The sequence below is a fragment of the Peromyscus californicus genome, unplaced genomic scaffold (assembly GCF_007827085.1).
Source record: "Peromyscus californicus insignis strain IS unplaced genomic scaffold, ASM782708v3 Scaffold_4__1_contigs__length_199733344, whole genome shotgun sequence".
Classification (NCBI taxonomy): Eukaryota; Metazoa; Chordata; class Mammalia; order Rodentia; family Cricetidae; genus Peromyscus; species Peromyscus californicus.
Window position 1 is genome coordinate 187,693,279 of NW_026294562.1, and position 9,979 is coordinate 187,703,257.

Here is a 9,979-nt window from a genome sequence, read left to right on the forward strand (position 1 = left end):
GGTGGAGCTCTGGGAGTCCAATTGGTGAGAGGAGGAGAGATTGTATGAGTGAGCATTGTTGAGTCCATGATTGGAAAAAGCAGAGGGACAAATAGCCAAACTTGTGGAAACACATGAACTATGAACCAATAACTAAGGAGCCCCCAACTGGATCAGGCCCTGTGGATAGGAGGCCCCCAGGCAATAGGACTGAGACCTGTCCTTAGTGCATGAGCAGGCTCTTTGGAACCTGGGGCCTATGCAGGGACACTTTGCTCAGCCTGGGTGAAGGGAGGAGGGGACTGGACCTGCCTTAATTGAATCTACCAGATTGAGCTGAATCCCCAGGGGAGTCCTTTCCCTGGAGTAGATGGCAATGGAGGATGGGCTGGGGGGAGGGAGGGGGGGTGGGAAGACAGGGGAAATCTGTGGCTCATATGTAAAATTAAATTAAATTATAAAATAAATTTAAAAAATGTGAAAAAAGAAAATCAGTAAATATAATCACCATATAAACAAACTGAAAGAAAGAAAATTGCATATGATCATCTCATTGAATACTGAAAAATCCTTTGACAAAATCCAACACCTTTCATGATAAAAGTCTTAGAGAGATTAGGGATACAAGGGACATACTAAATCATCACAAAGGCAATTTATATCAACCTATAGCCAACATTAAAGTAAATGGAGAGAAACTCCACTAAATTCAGGAACAAGACAAAGTTGTGCATTTCCTCTAAAAGTACTCAATATAGTACTTGAAATTCTTAACTCGAACAATAAGACAACTGAAGGAGATAAAGTACATTCAAATTGGAAAGAAAGAATTGAAAGTATCATTATTTGCAGATGATATGATAGTATACATAATTGACCCCAAAATTCTATCAGGGACCTCCTACAGCTGATAAACCTCTTCAGCAATCTGACTGAACACAAATTTAATTAAAAATTTCAGTAGCTCTCCTTTAAATATTACAAAGTGTTTGAGAAAGAAATCAGGGAAACAACATTCTTCACAATAGCCATAAACAATATAAAATCTTTTGTAGTAACAGCAAACAAGCAATTGAAAGACTTGCATAGCATAATCTTCAAGTGTTTGAAGAAAGAAATGAAGACTATAAAAGATGGAAAGATCTCTCATGTTCATGGATCACTAGGTTCAACCTAGGAAAATATGGCTATTTTAACAAAGCAATCTACAGATTCAATGTAATCCATGTCAAAATTGCAACACAATTCCACCCTTTGCAGAGTTGAAAGAACAAGACCCAATTTCATGTGGCAAAGAAAAACCTGGAATAGCTAAAACAATCTTGCACAATAAAAGAACTGCTGGAGGTATCACCATCCCTGATTTAAAACTCTATTATAGATCACTAGGTTCAACCTAGGAAAATATGGCTATTTTAACAAAGCAATCTACAGATTCAATGTAATCCATGTCAAAATTGCAACACAATTCCACCCTTTGCAGAGTTGAAAGAACAAGACCCAATTTCATGTGGCAAAGAAAAACCTGGAATAGCTAAAACAATCTTGCACAATAAAAGAACTGCTGGAGGTATCACCATCCCTGATTTAAAACTCTATTATAGAACTATAATAGCAAAACCCATAAAGTATTGGCATAAAAACAGATAGGTTGATCAATGGAGTCTAATAGAAGACTCAGATTTAAATCCACACACCTATGGACACCTGAATTTTGATAAAGAAGCCAGAAAGACACAATGGAAAAAAGAAAACATAGTCCTCAAATGGTACTGATCTCACTGGACTTCTGAATATAGAAGAATGCAAATAGATTTATAATCATCATCCTGCATAGAACTCAAGTCCAAATAGATCAAAAGCTTAAACATAAACGCAGACTCACTGTAAAAGAAACCAGAATCACTGAACTTAACAGAAGAGAAAGTGGGGAGTAGTCTTCAACCCTTTGTCACAGGAGATAACTTCCTGAACAGAGCACCCATAGCACAAGCAGTAAGATGAACAACTAATATATCGTAAAACTGAAAAGCTACTGTAAGGGAAGGATACCATAATTAGGAGAAAATGGCAGTCTACAGATGAGAAAATGTTTTCACCAACTCCACAACAAATAGAGGGCTTATATCTAATTGGTATAAAGAACTAAAGAAACTAGACATCGCTCTGAGACTGCAACTGTTCCCTGAGACAGAGTTGGCCAGCATCTGACTTGACTAAGAGGATAAGACTGCAGCTACTCCCTGAGACACAGCCTCCTAGTGCCAGTTGGACTAAGAGCTGCTCCCTTAGACAAGAAGTCCATCAGCATCGACTAGACCAAGAACTCCCACTGGATCAAGAGTACCAATCAGACCAAGAGAGGCTCCCTCAGATACAGACACACTTGCACCAAGTGGAGAAAGAGATGGGTAGACACCAGTGCAAAAATACAGTCGACAACAATGAAAACCAATATGGCTCCATGAGAACCTACATCAGCAAGACCTGAACAGCCCAACACAGAAGAAACAGAAGATATCTACCATAAAATGAGAAGATATTAGAGATCTTAAAAGAGGAAATGAAAAATTCCCTTAAAGAAATCGAGGAAAAGTCAAACAAAAAATGGGAAGAAATCAGTAAATCCCTTGAAAGCAAAGAGAAAGAAATTAAACAAGTGAGGGAAACAGTTCAAGATTTCAAAACTGTAATGGAGTCAATAAAGAAGACACAAACTGAGGTAATGGTGGAAGTGGAAAATCTGAGTAAATGAACAGGAACTACAGATGCACGTATAACCAACAGAATGCAAGAGATGGAAGAGCAAATCTCTGGTGTTGAAGATACAGTAGAAGAAATAGATTCATTTTAGTCAAAGAAAACACTAAAACCAACAAGGTCATGACCCCAAATGTCCAGGAAATTTGAGACACCATGAAAATACCAAACTTTAGAATCAAAGAATTGAGATTAGTAGTAATAGAATAGTCCCTTAATTAATATGGTTTTTATCCTGTCCCATATCAGAAAATGGCACTTTCTTCTGGCATGATACAGTGAGTTTGTATTTTCCTTTTAACAACATGCTTGAGTTTAAAGAAGGAGAGTGCCATTCTACAACTCCAAAGTCAGCTTTAAATTTTAATTGAACTGGGACTATTAGAAGACCAATAGTGTTAAATTATTTTAGAGAAGAGCAGAAACAAACATTTAGGAAGACTTAAGAAATTCTGTAGATGATATACCAATAGGGCATTTTACTCTGTTTCCTGGGATAGATAATTTTTCCAATTTCTTCAGTTGTCTCATTTGTCCAGTGTTCTTCAGATTCCTTAGTCTTCATTCTCCTAAAAGAAAAAAAAAAGAAACCTTTCCCCAAGACTCATTTTAGGGAGGTTCCTTTTTGGTAAGTTATTATCTGATTAAATGAAAAGGCATGTGTTAATGGTATAAATTAGTTTAAATTGGATGGTTATGCTGGTTGATGAACTATCACCTCCTCTAATTAAGAGATCTCTCTTTTTCAAATTGAACCTTTATCAGTTTTGATGGTATCCACACCTTATGTTCTCCTGTAGAAACAAAAGCAAAACCTCATCCCCAATATAACACATATCCTGGTTTCCATTCTGAGGTCAGCACATCCTTGAAGTATATGGGCTGATTTAATTCTTAAGGTTTTTTTTTTATTATCCAATGTCTCTCTGCAGCTGTTGTTCCTTTCTCATTAGCATTGAGAAAATTCAAAGTTAATAGAGCATTATGCAGTTTATTTCTAGGTGTTTTGTTACCCCTTTGTGCTTATTTAGCATATCCTTTAGAGTTCTGTTTGATCTTTCTCTAACTGCTTGGCCTGTAGGATTATGTGGTATACCTGTAATATGCTTTATATTGTAATAAGGAAAAAATCGTTTCATTTTAACAGAGACATAAGCTGGTGCATTGTCAGTTTTAATTTGTGCAAGTATACCCATGATGGCCATAACTTCTAGCAAATGAGTGATTACAGAATCAGCTTTTTCAGAATTCAAAGCAATTGTCCATTGAAATCCTGAATAAGTATCGATGGTATGGTGCACATATTTCAGTTTTCCAAATTCTGCAAAGTGAAACACGTCCATCTGCCAGATTTCATTCCTCTGAGTACCCTTTGGGTTACATCCTGCAGGTAATGGTGTCTGATTGTAGAAGGAACAAGTAGGACATTTCTTTGCTATTTCTTTGGCTTGTTTCCAGGTTATGGAAAAAACTTTTTTTAAACTTTTATTATTGACATGATGTTTTTTTATGAAATTCTGAGGCTTCCAGCAGATTTCCTATCAATAATTTATCAATCTCATCATTACTGTGTGCTAGAGAGTATAGCAGACCAGATTGGGATTGGATGTGAGTTATATATAAAGGATGACTCCTTTTCCTGATTGTATCTTGTAACTGAATAAATAGTGAAGTTAATTCTGAAGCATCAGGAATAAATTCTTCAGTCTCAATATGTAATACCTCTCTTTCAGTATACTGAGAGTCAGTAACTATGTTGAGAGGTTCTGAAAAATCCATTAATACCAACAGAATAGCATACAATTCTGATTTTTGAACTGAATTATAAGGACTTTGAACCACTTTACTTAAATTTTCTGATTTATAACCTGCCTTTCCTTGTTTGTTGCCATCTGTATAAAGTGTACGAACTCCAGATATGGGATTTTCCGGTACAATTCGAGGCAAAATCCAATCAGCTCTCTTTGTAAGATAAATTCTATCATTTTTGGGATATTTGCTGTTAATTTCTCTTAAAAATTTACTGCAAGCTCTTTGTCAAGGTTTACTTTCTGTCCATAATTTTTCAATATCCTCCTTAGTTAAAGGTACGACAGTTTCTGCTGGGTCTATTCCTGCTAATTGACAAAGTCTCAATTTTCCTTTCAAAATCAAGTCAGAGATTTTTCCCCATAATCTTTTAATATTTTATTTGGTTTATTTGGTAAAAATGTACATTCTAATATAATATCTTCCCTCTGCATTACTATTCCTGTAGGAGAATGCCTAGAGAGTAAAATAACCAAAATGCAATCCAGCTTTGGATTAATATGATCCACATGTCCTTCATGTACTTTCTTTTCTACAAAGGCCAATTCTTTCTCAGTTTCAGGTGATAATTCTCTTAGACTATTTAAGTCCTTGTCACCTTCTAAGATTTTGAACAAATTATTTAGTTCATCATTTTTTACCCCAGCAATAGTTCATAGATGAGAAATGTCTCCAAATAATCTTTGAAAGTCATTAAGAGTCTGAGTCAATCTCTCCTAATTTGCAGCTTTTTGGGTCTAATTTTTTGTAGCTCTATTTTATATCCTAAAAAATTAATAGAATCTCCTCTTTGTATCTTTTCAGGAGCAATTTGTAATCCCCAGCAAGGCAAAATTTTCTTTACTTCTTCAAACATTCTTTCTAAAGTATCTGTATTTGAGTCAGCTAGTAAGATATCATCCATATAATGATAAAGTATAGATTTAGCAAATTTTTTTTTTTTTTTTTGGTTTTTCGAGACAGGGTTTCTCTGTGTAGCTTTGCGCCTGTCCTGGAACTCACTTGGTAGCTCAGGCTGGCCTCGAACTCACAGAGATCCGCCTGGCTCTGCCTCCCGAGTGCTGGGATTAAAGGCGTGCGCCACCACCGCCCGGCCAAGATTTAGCAAATTTTTTACCTATCACTTCCAACGGTTGTTGTACAAAATAATGGCACAAAGTTGGGCTATTCAATATTCCCTGTGGGAGGACCCTCCATTGAAATCTTTTAACAGGTTGAGTATTATTGCAAGTAGGCACCATGAAAGCGAATGTTTCTCTGTCTTTTTCTTGTAAGGGTATTGAAAAGAAACAGTCTTTTAAATCAATAACTAGGAGAGACCATCCTTTAGGTAACAGAGTAGGCAAAGGAATTCCAGATTGTAGAAAGCCCATTGGCTGAATTACTTTGTTAATTGCTCTAAGGTCTGTTACCATTCTTCATTTACCAGATTTCTTTTTAATAACAAGTACAAGAGAATTCCAAGGGCTGGTTGATTCTTCAATATACTGAGCATTTAACTGTTTTTCTACCAACTCTTCTAAAGCCTGAAGTTTCTCTGTTGTTAAAGGCCATTGCTGAACCCATACAGGCTTTTCTGTTGACCATTTTAAAGGTAGAGCTGTTGGTGTTGTTGGAAGATCATCAGTTGTTGTGCCCTGTTCTTGTATAATATGGATGGCTGGTGACCAATCATTAGAATAATATCTTCTAATATTTCTCTCAGAAACATGTACTAGTTTATGATTTGTTTCTGAGGTTGGAGGGATGTTAATCTGAGTATTCCATTGTTGCAACAGGTCTCGACCCAACAATTCCATAGATATGTGAGCCCCATATGGTTTTAATTTTCTTCTCTGTCCTTCTGGACCTATACATTTGAGCCATCTTTCACTCTGTTTCACTTGAGATAATGTTCGAATTTCTAACAGTTGAACAGTTATCTCTTGAAGAGGCCAAGTTGGATGCCAAAATTCTGGTGCAATTATGGTCATGTCAGCACCTGTGTCTACCAGACCAGACAACAAAACACCATTTATTCTTATTGTTAATTTTGGTCTTTGTTCATTTACAGAAGTTTGCCAAAAAAATTCTTTATCTTTTCTCCTGAATTTTCTGTTCTCTCTGTCTCAGTTGTTCCATTACTCCAAGTAGCCTTGTTTATTCCAATAGGCATTTGGTTATTTAATTGCTCTAAGTAGGGGTTTCCTTTATGACTGCAGGAAAGGTATGAATGGGATTCACTGTGGGGGCCTGCCTGAGGCCCCTCTGGGAGTTTCTCAAAGACCAAGGCAAAGTATTACCTTGCCTGTCCCTTGTTGATCTACACTTGTTGGTCCAGTGTTATCCCTTACCACAACTTCTGCATACTCCAGAAGGAAGGGGCATTCTGTTGCAATTGTTCCTTGAAAAAACATTGTTTCCTGTAATTCCCTGTTTACAGTCACTTTTCACAAGTCCTTGCTTTCCACATCCAATACATCTGACATTCCTCAAACCTCTTGAAATTGCTTCTCCTATCCACATATCATCACGGTCATGAGACGCAACATTAACCATGTTTTTAATCTAATCTTCCACAGGTGCAGATCTTGACTTTAATGGCCTGATTATTCTATTGCATCACTGCATTTGTGTTCTCAAAAGCCAAAGATTCAGTTATTTTCTGACTAGCTTCTGCATTCAGGACCATTCTCTTTACTGCTGAAGTCAGTCCTTGTAAGAAATGTGTGAAAGATTTTTTGGGCCCTGTATAAACTTTTTAAATGACTCAGTTTTTTTCCTGGTTCCTCAACTCTGTCCCATGCATTCAAGGCTTCCATTCGACATGGAATTAGGGTTTGGATGTCATATAAATATTGTGTTTAAAATTGGAAAGGAAGAAGTCAAGTTTTCACTATTTGCAGATAACATGATAGTATACTTGAGTGACCCGAAAGATTCAACCAATGAACTGATACAGCTTATAAACACCTTCAGCAACATAACAGGATACAAGTTCAACTAAAAAAAAAATCAGTAGCCCTCCTATATACAATTGACAAACAGGCTGAGAAGGATATCAGAGATATATCACCCTTTACAATAGACACAAATGACATAAAATACCTTGGGGTAACACTAACCAAGCAAGTGAAGGACCTAAATGACAAGAACTTTAAGTCCCTGAAAAAAGAAATTGAAGAAGATGTCAGAAAATGAAAAGATCTCCCATGCTCATGGATAGGCAGGACTAACATAGTAAAAATGGCAATTTTATCACAAGCAATCTACAAATTCAACATAGTCCCCGTCAAAATACGAACACAGTTCTTCACAGACCTGGAAAGAATAATACTCAACTTCATATGGAAGAACAAAAAAACCCCCAGGATAACCAAAAGAATCCTGTACAATAAAACAACCTCTGGAGGCATCATATTCCCTGACTTGAAGCTCTACTATAGATCTACAGTAATAAAAACAGCTTGGTACTGGCATAAAACCCGACATGTGGACCAATGGAATCGAATTGAAGACCCTGACATTAATCTGCACACCTATGTACATATAATTTTTGACAAAGAAGCCAAAAGTGTACAATGGAAAAAAGAAAGCATCTTCAACAAATGGTGCTGGCATAACTGGATATCAACATGTAGAAGGCTGCAAATAGATCCATATCTATCACCGTGCACAAAACTTAAGTCCAAGTGGATCAAGGACCTCAACATAAATCCATCTACTCTGAACCTGCTAGAAGAGTAAGTAGGAAGTAGTCTTGAACTCATTAGCATAGGAGATCACTTCCTAAATATAACACCAATAGCACAGACGCTGAGAGAAACAATCAATCAATGGGACCTCTTGAAACTGAGAAGCTTTTGTAGAGCAAAGTATATGGTCAACAAGGCAAAGTGACAGCCTACAGAATGGGAAAAGGCCTTCACCAACCCCACTTCTGATGGAGGACTGATATCCAGAGTATATAAAGAACTCAAGAAATTAGACATCAAAATGCCCAACAGTCCAATTAAGAAAAGGGCTAAAGAACTAAACAGAGAATTCTCAACAGAGGAAACTCAAATGGCTGAAAGACATTTAAGGAATTGCTCAACATCCATAATTATCAGGGAAATGCTAATCTAAACAACTCTGAGATACCACCTTATGCCTGTCAGAATGGCTATGATCAAAAACACTGAAGACATCTTATGCTGGAGAGGATGTGGAGCTAGGGGAACTCTCCTCCACTGCTGGTAGGAATGCAAGCTTGTCCAACCACTTTGGAAATCAATATGGTGCTTTCCTAGAAAATTGGAAATTAATCTCCCCCAAGATCCAGCTGTACCACTCTTGGGTATATACCCAAGGAATGCTCAATCATACCACAAGAGCACTTGCTCAACTATGTTCATATCAGCATTGTCTGTAATAGCCAGAACCTGGAAACAACCTAGATGCCCTTCAACTGAAGAATGGATAAATAAAATGTGGTACATATGCACAATGGAATAGTACCCAGCAGAGAAAAACAATGACATTACGAGGTTTGCAGGCAAATGGATGGATCTAGAAAAAATCATCCTGAGTGAGGTAACCCAGTCTCAGAAATACAAACATGGTATGTACTCACTCATAGGAGGATACTAGATGTGGAACAAGGATGACTGGACTGCTACTCACATCACCAGGGAGGCTACCTGGAAAACAGGACCCAAAGAAAGACAGGGGAATCACCCAATGATGGAGAAATGGATGAGATTTACAAATAAAATATTGTGTTTGTACTGCAGCATATTGGCCCTTCTCCAACAAGCTGATTTTTGAAGACTTGTGTACCTTTATTCCTACATTGTTTTGCTATGTTTTTAGATTCCTCTTTGAACCACATTTGCCACTGGAGCTTTTGTCCAGGTTCCAGAACAGCATGTGCCAGTTCTCACCAGTCCTGTGGTATATTCCTATTATAAGTTGACCAGGAGTTTAACATTTGCTTTTCATATGGGTAATGCATGCCATAAGATACTATGAACGTCTATTCCCATCTCATCTGTGTATATCCACATCTTAGACAGTCTTAGGCAGTTCATCACAGAATCAGGGGGCCATGCATGTGTTAAATATTGATTTTTAAATATTCCACAAGATCCAGAGAACACCATCCCTGTGTACCTCATCTCCAGTACTAAATAATATCTACCATCCCCCACACCAAGTAATTGCCCCACATTTGTGGTGTTTTCTCTGTAGTCCATATCATCTAAAGGTGTTTTCTCAGCCCGCACACATCAATGAGCTCTCTGACTGGCAATACATATTCTAGAATGCAGCCAAAAATATATGAGCATGACAATGGAATAAGAACAGTTTACACATTGAACACAGGCTTTATTCCCAGTTACTAATGGGTTCAAAGTAGTGAATACAGTGCTGCTTTGGAGTTACTACCGGGTTCTAATATGAGCAGAAA